At 30.2% G+C, this 12236-nt stretch overlaps 1 protein-coding gene across 10 annotated transcripts in view; it reads left to right on the top strand.

Annotated features, from left to right (window-relative positions):
- LOC129981562 (mucin-17-like) overlaps window positions 1-12236 on the top strand; it is a 307915-nt gene that overhangs the window by 234840 nt on the left and 60839 nt on the right. Inside the window, exon 1 of one of the 10 annotated variants that reach the window (XM_056092456.1) lies at window positions 9133-9291. The exons of the other annotated variants lie outside the window; for them this stretch is intronic. The gene's annotated coding sequence lies outside the window, so the exon portion shown is untranslated. Of the gene's footprint in view, window positions 1-9132; window positions 9292-12236 lie in introns of those variants that run through there. 10 annotated transcript variants of the gene reach the window in all.

Raw genomic sequence — 12236 nt, 5'->3', positions numbered from 1 at the left:
GCTAAATACAAAACGCCCAATATTGTATAAAATTTATTAGAAAAGCGAGGGAACACTCACACGTTTCAGTAATGTTTTCCAAATACAAGTGTGGCTACAAAATGTGCATTTTAGATTTAGTTTTCAACTGCAGAACTCTTACCAGGCATATTTGAAAGGGGGTAATTTAAACATCTACTAAAATCGTCGCCGTAATGCTATTGTTTTGCATAAAGATTTTTAACTATCTTAACAAATCCTTAAATCCGTTATTTACCTTCATATATCATCATTTTATTCTTCTTACTTTCCGTCGAGAAGCTTACATACAGCGCATCGTTTCTTTTCTCAGATCTTTTAGAATTCGCAAGCATTTAAATGTGGCAAAGCAAAAGATGCGAAAATACCGAAATGCGGCGGAGAAATCCCCACAATAAAGCAAATAAACGAACAAATATAAATATATAAATATTCCCCTCTTTCTCCCACAACGCGTATGAGCCAACATAACAGCTCAGAGCAGTAGGTGACAGGATGAAATCCTTAATGTTTATGTACGCATTTTTCGGGTGAATAAATGGTGGTGCAGTCGCAACGCATTGCATACTGAGCACGCATTTGGAATGGGAATGACGGGACAGATTCTGCATTTGGGAAAACGACTGCCTTATCCCTCTCGCGCCACACACATTGGGAATTCTTTTTTTTTTTTTTTCGCGGGGAATTGCACAGAATGACGACGTCTTTTCGTGTCAGAAAAGGATCTTGGGAACATTTGTGCCAGCAAATTTTAATATTTCCGGAGGAGTTATCTGTGAGGCAGGGAAAAAAACTGTTATCGATGTGTCATGCCATAAAAGAAAATGAGTTCCGTACTTAATTTCATAGCTGTTTTTGGGGTTTGAAATGTCTGTTGCATTTTTTTTTTCTTCTGGTTTCAGTAACAAGATATGTATGTTTTTTAAAGATTTATCTATATATTCAATTAAGATTTTAGTCGTAAGCGGGTTTTTTTTGAGGGTGGGAGGGGTGAATAATATCAGAAAATATTTATATAAGTTGAAGAAATCTGCTATATGTATTTTCTCTATTTCTGAAAAAGATTTATAAAATACGATTCATTGAAGCAAATGTAATTTTTATTCTTCAGGCTTTAACAAATTTTAATTAACAATTTTTAGCTTTTGTCAATATTTCTGTCTAAGCCGTTCTACCTTTCCGTACCAAACAGGAAGGTAGAATGCAAGAGAGCGAGGCCATTAGAAAGTATTCGGAACCTACAATTTTAAAAAAAGAATACCCGCGCTAATTAAAAGTTGCAGTTGCAGTAAAGCTAGAGATCGATTGATTTGGAAATTTTTTTTAAACGAAGATTAATTCGAAGTTATACATATTATATAATATAATGCTTTGCATATTATATTGCTTTAGATCAGAGGTGGACAGATTTTTACATGGTACGGGCTACTTCTAATTTTTCTAAGGTACTGCGGTCCACCCAGTAGCGTAGGTGTGGTGAACTAAAAAAATTGTCTGCAATATTTATTATAACCTAATAATAAATACGGAATATGTACTTACCAACATAATTACATGAATAATAATAGTTACAAATATAATAATGTAAAATGATTCATTTAATATTAAACAATTCAAAATACATTAAAAACTAAATCATTTTCATCTAAAATTATTTCTAGTAATTATAGTTAACAGAAGACTTAGTCTGCATACTGTCAGCCAATTTTGAATACCTCAGTATATAATCATTAACTACTAAATCTTGCACTGATTGTCTTAATTATATTATTCGTTGAAAATGCAGATTCACAAGATAGGTAGATAGAACAAAAGAACGATGTTAAATGATGTGTAATTTTTTAAAATTAGATTTCACTTCATCCGTTAGATTTCAAAAGTTATTCTTAGGTTCTGAACTACGTGCTTTTAAAATTGTCATTTTGAAGGAGACAATTTTCGTTTCTCTTACGAGATAACTAAAAGTATAAATTATATATCTCAGTATTTTTTCTACATAAACATTGCCAAATGGGTAATACATGAATGCAGCAATTAGTTTCTTTTAGTATGCGCGTCCTAGGTCTTAGTAAAGGCGGTCGCCTCAAAATGTCTTGGGTGGTTCACCGGTCGATCGCGATCGACTTAATGCCCACCCTTGTTTGAGAATAACGAATTCTAATTACAGTTTTTTTAAATGTTTCTTTCTTTTGTTACAAAAATAATTATAAGTTTTGTAATACTTGTATTTTGCTTTGATTCTTTGTAAGTGATATACTTTCTCCTAAATGTCATGCATGATTGCTGCCTGTTTTTATGTTGAAATGCAAGTACTAACCGATTACGCGATAGGTTTGCAAGGTCATCTATTTCAAAGCCTTTGTTGTTGTTCATTTAAGAAATCTAAAAGTAGTTGGTAGCTTTATTTAAGGTTTGATTCATATATCTTTATTTTTTTAAGACAGATAGATTCGGTTATAGTGTAGTTGTAAATGCGCACACTAAATATCTATTTAATATGTCGCAATGTACGTGGCGATAAATTCAGTGATTAAAACAATGAAAACAAGCTGTTGTAAAATATATTTTTAAAGGTTATTAAAAATTTACTGAAATGAAAGAAAGAGATCTTGCAAAAATAAAATTCAAATAAAATGTCATCCTCAGATAAAAATGTTTGAAATGTTTTTCTGTTTACGTTTTTGACATCGATTTGTTTTACTGTTTGCATTTTCGACATCGTACGTTTTTTAGTTGAACTCAGTTAGGCAAGACAGCTACAAAAAGTCCGCTGCAAAAGAGAATGAAAGATTTGTAAGCATCGGATTTCTAAATTATAAGATTCAATTTTGAAAAGAATTGTGCGCGTACAACGCATGTAAAAATCAAAAGAAAAAAAGTGGAGTGAAAATTTAAAATAAATTTTGATTAACGGTTTCTTTAAAATGTCCCGCTGTGCCCCCTATAAAATGAATCCGATAGTAAAAGAATGGCATTGAGAAAATTTATTGCTCTAGTGTAGTTCTTAACACCGAGAAATGGGTGTTAATAATAAAATGAAACCAGCGGTAGTGGTCACCTCAAAACTTTCTCGCATATTCTCTAATATAGATGTTATCCCAGTGAAGGCCTTGAATTATATTGGCATACAATAGTCACGAAATATTAATCTTTGGCGCGAATTTAGCAGATTTACTGAATGTGTCGAATGATCCTTGGCGAATGTTTAAGCGATTAATCCCTGGATTTGGATCAAAGTGTCCAAAAGTCGAATTTGGGTTTTGGATACGTTTTTGCTGATCATTAAAACAAAAAATGAACACAAAACTGCACTTGCAGTCACAAATTATCATATCAAGTTTGGTACATTTGTCATTGTGTTTCTGAATTATCGTGCTTATTTCTGAAAGTTCAGACAGATGGACAATCAATCCCCTACTTGAATTGACTCAAAATTTATCAGATGTCTACACTATAGATGTTTGTGTACCTACTTTTATCTATTTAGCTTACTTCGTTTTTTAGTTGTTATGCTAACTCATATTTGAACAGCTGGACAGATAAACTTTCTCTGAACGGATTTTGTTTCAAAATTTAATAGAAATCTACAAATTTGGTGTAAAGACCGTATAACATATTTCATCCGTTTAGCTCAAAGCCTTTTTTGTCACAAACAGGCACAGTCATTTTCCCAAAAATATTTTTTCGAATCCAGTGAGGTCTAAATCGTGGAAATTTGTCAAAATCTTGATTTCGAATTTTTCGACGATTGCTATACTTTCTCTGTACGAGCAAGTGAAAATGCAATATATGATTGTCTTCAGAATCATTCTGTATATAATGTATAATGCCTTGCTCACGTTAATATATTTCAAATAATGTTCCTGGTTTCTTTATTTTTATTTTTTAAGAATATGTTCTGTTACTGTACGATATAAATTTAAGGTTAGATAACTAATCATTGTACGGTTTGTTTTTTTTTAAACTTTGTTTTATAAAAAAAAAAAGGTACATTTTCTAAATGTCATTGTACAATCATTATAAGCAAGGCAATTCCCCTTCTTACAGAAGTTCAATCTTCTATCAATATTTTCAGCTTGATTGTTGGATAGGATTTCCTCAATTCTTGCGGCCTCGTGATCTCGAGATTTGAATTGGGTGACATGCGTTAACACAGCATATCATTCTTAAACCATTACCTCCGGGCATCCGCTAAGTCAACTGTTTAGTAAATTTACTAATGTGCAAATCTCGTGCCTACGCACACGTCAAAAGAATGGCGCGTGTTGAATTCGTGGCATTTTAACACGCTTATTGTATTTCCACCACAAACATTGACACCTTTTACGCGTTTGGAAAACCACCGGAGGGATTGGTACGCACACTAGTCATGGAATCGTGATCCGAATTAATGACCTTTCTTACCGTGAATGGACTTATGCCGGACATTGTTATATTGTTTCGTTGGTAAAGTATGTCTTGGCGTAGAAAATTTTTTAAGAGAAAAGATATCGAATCAATGCTGTTTTTTAAATGATTCTTAAAAAATTTTATTTTTATTTCTGAATTATATAAACTTAACCGATTGCTTGTCAATATTATCAAAATTCAGTGCTGCCATCGTTGAGCAGTGTTAAATATTAAACCTCTGACTGCATGATTTTTTAAAATCATTATTTCAATGGATGATTGCAAATAAGTTCAAATATTTTCAAACAAAGTGAACCCGATACTATATGTTACACTATATTAATATGATATAATAAAAATCTGTAATCGTGAAAAATAAACACTCTAAACTGCAAAAAACGCTAGATGCAAAAGAAAACGGACTGATTGCCAATCCACGGAAATCGCGGGCTAAGCAGCTGGAGGGTTAATAAGCAATATCATCTAGAATTTACTTTCTGAAAGAGCCATAAGAACCCCGGTATAAACCGGAGGAAAATTAAATCGTGGAAAACGACTTTAATAGGTTAATTGAAATGCGCGAAAACTAATGACGAAAAATGCTGAAGAATTGAACATGAAATGAGTGTTAGTATTATATTTAAATCATAACGATGCTCTGTATTGGCATCAACCATCTAATAAAACTTCTCTCGCTGCTGGAGTTGGGGAAAAAAGAGAGTCAGTGATAACATAGCTAAAGATCATTAACTTTCATTTGAACTGTAGCACTTTCCAAAGATTTTCTCTCATGGAGAATGTATAATGAAGTCTAATTTTTCGATAGTTTTCGAAATCGGAGGGTAATAAGACGGGCGGTTACAACCGCCCATTTGCATAACTAGAGGTCGTAATTTCATATAAAATAAGAGTTAGCAAAATTGAGCTTGTGCTTGTGCTTAGAGTTAGGGCCCCCCCCCCCTTCCATCACTTTCTATTTTCGGGAACTATAGCAAAATATATCTTTGTAAGATCGCCCAGTATCAAACACTGAACCAGTTTTGCCAATTTTATTTTCAAATTAATTTTGCCACTTTTGAAGCATAGATAACCAAAATCTTCACGTAATAAAAAGTTCTGCCATTCAGAATCTTCCATTACATAAGTAAGATTTAAAATAAAACTTTGGTTTGATAAGATGAAATTCATCGAAGTTGTGTGTTTGTTGATATTATTAAATTGGTACTCTGAATATTATGGGCCAGTAGCTAGTCCCCGAAGGCAGCTCCTATCTGATTACAATGTAGGTATTCTTAGCATGGAATTAATTATTAAATGCATTTAGATTAGCATTATTAATATTTCATTCGTTTTACTACTAAAAATTGAATCGTTTGTAATGAAATTTGCAATTAGAATCAATTTAAATTTGTAGGAATTTAGTTATCCATAGAATGAATGAAACATTCAGTAACATTCTTTGAATGTAATCTTAATTTTCAGTTTTATTTTACAAATATACGAGGGCAATTTTTACATAATTATTTACATTTATTTGACTGTACTACTTACTGAATTTTGAGTAAATCTAGCATTTAATTAGTTGATTTTAATTTATCCGGCTTCGATAAACATTTCATACAAAGCTCACAGTATGCCTTAAGAAAGAAAATATTTAAAATTAATGACAAATAAGTAACCTCATTTAAATCCGTCAAGAACATTTTCTGAGCATAAATTAGGATAAATGTCTGTCTACTGTAATAAATCCAGTAAAGTTTATGTCGCAATGCCGAAGACGAAATATAAAGGCCGTTTATATGCAAAAATGCATTTATTTTTCTTATTTTATTAACAATTTCGAAAATTTATTTAATTTAACGCTGATTACAACGCACATTTATAACTCTGTTAGCTGAATAAAACATTCGCTGAAACATTATGGCTGTCACTGAGGTGACGCGGAACTTGCACAGTTATAGAGGAATTCTCTTTTTCGTAAAAATTTTATTTTTCTGATATTCTGTTTGATTGTATAGGAGGAAGGAAGATATTGCGTCCTTGCTTCGGTTTTCCTCCTAAAAATAACAAAATAAGTGTACAGGTAACAGATGTGTAATACTTGGAAAGGCCAAATCGCGTATACACTTTTTTTATTGCTCTTTAATATATTATTTTGAGTGTAGTGTTGCTTATTTTATTTTTAAGCACACTTTTTTTTACTCGTCTCTTTTCGTGATTTTAATTTGAATTCTTCACTTGCCCCTCTTCAAACTGAGGTTAAATGAAGTTTAATTGGTATTATTGAAAATTTGTAGTTTTCATTTTGGTATTTTTTAAAAGAAATTCAAGTTCAAATGTAGATTAATTTCAATGTTTCATATATTTTAAATAATAAATTAGCGCAAATACTGAATTGTAAGGCAAAGAAAATAAGGAACTTGGTCTTCCTAATGCTTACTCAAGTGGTTTCCGCGAATTGTATGTCAATTTCTTTTACATTTCGCGGGCTGACGTTTCTTAAATAAAGCATTGAATTATATAATGCATTTTTCAAGCGTTGAATGATATAATGCATTTATAAGTTAACATATAAATAACAGTTCGCTTAGTTAAAAAAAAAAAACATTTGTACTTGCTTGCAAATATTGCAAGTTGATAATGCTTTTAAATAATGAGCAGTCAAAAGGTTAAATTAAAATAAATTCAATCGCTTATGATTAAATTTTTAAAAATGCTGTGAAAAACTCCTGTTGACAATACTTATTTTGTATTAATCTTAATTTTTTATTTAAACTCGGCAGAAAAATTCCCCTAGTGAATTTTTTTCATTTATAGAAGATAAACTGTTAATTGTGTGAATGCATTTTTGAAATGAATGCTTTAATGTTTATTTATTGTTAATCCGTGATTTCAAAATTCAATAGAATTGAAATATTACGAAGTAATTTTACCCTTATCCTTAATGTCAATACACATAAGATATTCATTATATGAAATGACTCTTATTTCGAAACAAATTCCATGAGATTGTATAAATACATTAATAATAAATACATGTCTTTAAAAATGTTGATTCTGGGCATCAAACTCTATTATATAGCCAACTGATTTATAAGTATCAAATGTAATATCATAAAAATTTACTGTCGATAAAATTTTAATAATAAAACTAAAATATGGAACTTTATCAGCATCATAGAACTTATCAGCATGTTTTAAATTTTTTAAAAAAGTAAGTATATTCTACTAAATTTCTCTGTGTGTTTTTGCTTTTGGGATTTTTATTTTTATTTTAAGACGCCTACTATTAGGTTTTCATTTCAGAATCTAAAGGTTTCCTAAATTCGAAACCGATTTCATTGGGGCACCACCCCCTGAAATTAAGTCTAATTAATCGAATTTAAATTAAATCATTCAATCTAAATTAAATCTCTCATCGCGGTTCTATCTTCTCACTGGTGTGGCGTAGAAGTTGAGGAAAGAAAGCTCCGACTCGGGTACCCGACCTCGTTACCTGATCTCGGGTGGAATGGAATTCCGTGACAAAATAACTCGTATTATATCGTAAATAATAGGGCGTAAATATAATTTACCTGAACTATTGACAATTTTCGTCAAATCAGATCCATGTATCAAACTCGACTTTTACGAATGTTTAGTTGAATGAATACAAACACATTCCCCAAAAAGAATCTAATTGGATAAGGCAGAAAAAAAATCTTTCAAGGACAATGTAGTTGTTAAGAGTAGTTAATCTCAATACATCATATTTGAAACCATTTTCCAGAAAACATTTTCTATTAATTATGTTTGAAAGCAGGCTATTAAAGACATGATTATAAATATAACTATTAAAGGCATGCTATTATGTGGTAATTTAACAAAAGAATTATGTTTAAAGTGGGTTTACACTCCAGTTACGCCAGTTATAAGACAGCCAGTAGGCAGCGCATGAATAGAAAGACTGAAAAATGCTGTTTGGTCCATGGCAAGTGCTTGTTTTTTTTTTTTTTTTTTTTTTTTTTTTTTTTCTTTCTTTCTTATTGCGCATGCGTTTGTAGAATTTACCGGGGGTTTTTTTTCGGGGAGGGGCGTGAAAAAGTTGATCACTTATCATAGATTAATTCCGATATTTTTTGCTCTATTTTCTTTGATGCGAGGTTGTGTTTTTTCATTTTATTTCCCATTTTTTCCAAATTTAGATATATTAACATTTTTTATTTTACCATGTTTCTTTATATAAATATCCATTTATTTTAATACGATACGCAGTAAAAAAGAAAAATTCAAGGACGCTAAAACGGCAATTCATAGCCAAGCATGGAATGTTTGAATCTATCTAATGAAATTATGGCAATCATGAATCAATCCCTTTCTTCGCATGCGTTGTCTACTGGTAACCTTTAAACTGAATTTTTATATCAATTAGAAAAATATAATGTTATTTACTAAGTTAAATTTAACATTAAAGACTATTAACTTAGTATTTATCTGCATTTTTTATGAATAAAAACCATCGATCAGTTTTTCCTTTTTTTTTTTTTTTTTTTTTTTTTTTTGGCTGTTATCAGCATTGTTTTTCTGGCACACATCGTATGAGTTCTGCAAAATCCGCCGTATTATCAATATCTGAAAGTCATTGAAAAAACATCACTTATCGTCTAGCCCAGAATGTTGGAAGAGAGAGATAGTGCTTATCAGAGACAGATGGCCTGGGAAACATTGAAAGAAAGCTAGATGCGACCTGATGGGCCAACACAAGGATAAAAATAGCAGAAAAGAAGAAAAAAAATTGAACTTGTTGCGAAAATTTAGTTGATTTTGATCGCCCGCGGTCACAAGTAGAATTCATTATAAAACAGATTGAAGCTCCGTTCTTGGAAGATTCATTACATAAAAATGGTGAGTTTTTAAAATTATCGTTTGGAATTTTTATTTAAATCTAACGATGCATGACGTAATCAAATGAAAATAGAATTTATTTCTTTGATAATAGCACCATTCAATAATTGAACAGTATTCTTTTAAAAATTACTGTATGGAGGGTTGCAAATAAAAAAAAAGAGTGATGTTAAATTTTGGAATCCAAATATTTAATGATTGAATTTGAGTTGGTTTTAAAAATGATTATTGAGGAATTATTCTAAAAAGTTCAACATATATTAAATTAACTTTTTCATTTTATATAGTGGCATCAAAATTGTAAATATTAATGAATATTATAGATATATTAGCTGGTACACTTTGCTGCCACAGAAGAAATAATTTTGGAAATATCGTTTGAAATTTGAAATAACTATCTTGTTTAATTAGGATTGATAGAAAGAATATTTATTTTCTTGTCCATAATGAATAAATACATTCATAGAAAGTGAATGATATATAAAGGAGAAGTATAAATAATATTTATATTATTTTTTGACTTTATTATTCAAGTGCTTTAGAGTAGACAATATTTTTGTTTCTCCGTCTTCAGCAAAAACAAATAAATTTCGTGGCTGTTCGACTCTTGATCATCCAACATACAACTGGCCGTGTGAAAAACATGATTTTCTAGGTTCAATCCGCACACTTGTAATGATTGACCATCGCATTGTTGATGACCGTAGCCCAGTTTTATTTTGTTCAAAATAAATGCTAATAATTGTGCTATATTTATAACCTTCGTGCAAGTGCCAGCAATAAGACTGCAAAGTTTTATCGCTATCGGATGAACCGTGCATAAAATACAAATAAGAAATCATTTTTATATATTAGATGATGAAATTTCAAACAGAATTAACTTTCATATAATAATGACTAGAAGGTGTGTGAAATAAGTATAAGATTTTCTTGCGTTTTATTTCTTGCATTTGGGATGCCCTGTTGGAAAATGAGTTTCTTAAAATTATCAATAAATAAAATTCGTAGTATTGTATGTGTTGAAGAAATAATTTTACTAGCATCTTAAATGCACTTACATTAACTACTAAAATGGTTTCCGGACGCTAATTTTAATTTCTTTCAAAGAGAAAATAAAATTTCGCGGAGTACAAGAAATGTCTTCCCTAATTAGTTTTTATGACCTCTTTAATTGGATAGAAAAAGCCTTCTTTCCTAATTAATTTGTCTTTCTAATTGTGGAACCAAAAGACTGGAATATTTTTAAGAAAAGCAAGATTCCGTGTTACATATTTTAAATTAAGCATGTTATGTTAGAAAGAAATGTTATAACAGTGTAGGAATTACTATTTTCATGATGTTAATATTGAGTTTACTGTTCCAAAAATCAATGAACTGAAATGTAAGAGAAAAATTCTGCTGTCTTCATGCTTGATATTCAGGTGATCAAATGACTGCTAAAACTTTTAACTAAATAAAATTACATGTGATTAACTCATTAAGTTGAGCGTAGTTTCAATAAAATATCATGGTTATTGCGAATATTTTTCTACGTTATATTTATTTTTATTAAACTTTTAAAAGTACCGAATATTGAAAATATTAATGTGATTTTTTATTTTTATTTTATGGTCAAGTTGTGAAAAGTATATGTTTCATTACTAAATTATTTTTTTTCTTTCCATTCAAATTAATTCTGAATTTACTTAAGATATCCGACTAGGTCAAAAACATGAATTTAGATGAAAATTCGCATTTTTATTTTGTGTAGTTTCAAAAAATAGGCACGTTTCTATTTCCAGTGATATCTTTATTTTGTCTCTTCAATTAGAAGCCAAGTTATAGCAAACTATTGACATTTAAATGATGCATATTTGTAAGCATTTAAAACCTTGAAATGCATTTTCTGAAGAATGATTTGTTTTCATAATTCTACTGCACAAGTATCAAATATCATCATATTTCAAAAGTAAATAAATATAGCTTAATGGAATTTATAATTAGTGCTCCTTATGTTAGGCAGAATATAACGAACTACAGATTTGATGTTGAATGCTCTATAAGAGGATTTATGATTGTTTAATGTACTCGTATATGTTGTCGAAAAAAATCCAAAATTTCATAGATAATTTCATATAGGACACACAAAATTTTTATTTTTGAACATAATTCTTAGATAATACTTAGTAATGTTACAAAGAAAAATGAAAAACTGTAACAATTTTTTTAGAACAATCGTGGTTTATATAAATGAATGCTAAAATTTACATTAAAATATGCTTTTACTTCAAGCACTACATATATATTTGAATTTCACCTTTATTCATCATTTTATCCTTATATAGATTAAAAAATTTATAATTCGGATATATAATTTGGAGGTGATGAAAAATCACCTCCGAACTTAGTCAGATACCTTAAGCCGCAAATCTTTTGCATATTGCTTGAATCGTTGAAAGGCAACGAGAGTTTATTTTGAAGGAAGGAAATATCATAGCTTATTTTACTTAAAATATTTAAATCATTGCCATTTTTATGACATTGTTTCCTTTTATGTTTTAATACAATGACAGAAATTTCATTAAAATTATTTACGATTTTTAAAAAGATGCGTACATTGAAGTTGAACGATGATGAAAAATAGTTATTTAAAAAGTTATTTGGTAGTGCCATCCTCTTCGTTAAATATATGGTCATTTTTTTTTCCCTTGTAAATTCCTTGCGACGTCATTAAATTTTAATCGAATAGTAGGTGACACGAGTTGAGAAATAGGCATCCTAATCCAATTTGGAAACCTCAAAAGCCAAGAATGCCGTAATGGCAGTTGCTCGGTGGTTTTATGGAATCCGACTCATTTATTCCTCTGTTAATAAGCTTAGGAATTTTACTCCCTCCTGCCGCTGTTTTTTTTTTTTCTTTTCTTACATTATTCATCTTCCCGTCTTTACCCGCATACATTTCTTTC

The sequence above is a fragment of the Argiope bruennichi genome, chromosome 8, assembly GCF_947563725.1.
Source record: "Argiope bruennichi chromosome 8, qqArgBrue1.1, whole genome shotgun sequence".
Classification (NCBI taxonomy): domain Eukaryota; kingdom Metazoa; phylum Arthropoda; class Arachnida; order Araneae; family Araneidae; genus Argiope; species Argiope bruennichi.
The sequence above is the reverse complement of the archived record's forward strand: the minus strand, read 5'-3'. Positions and strand labels throughout refer to the sequence as shown.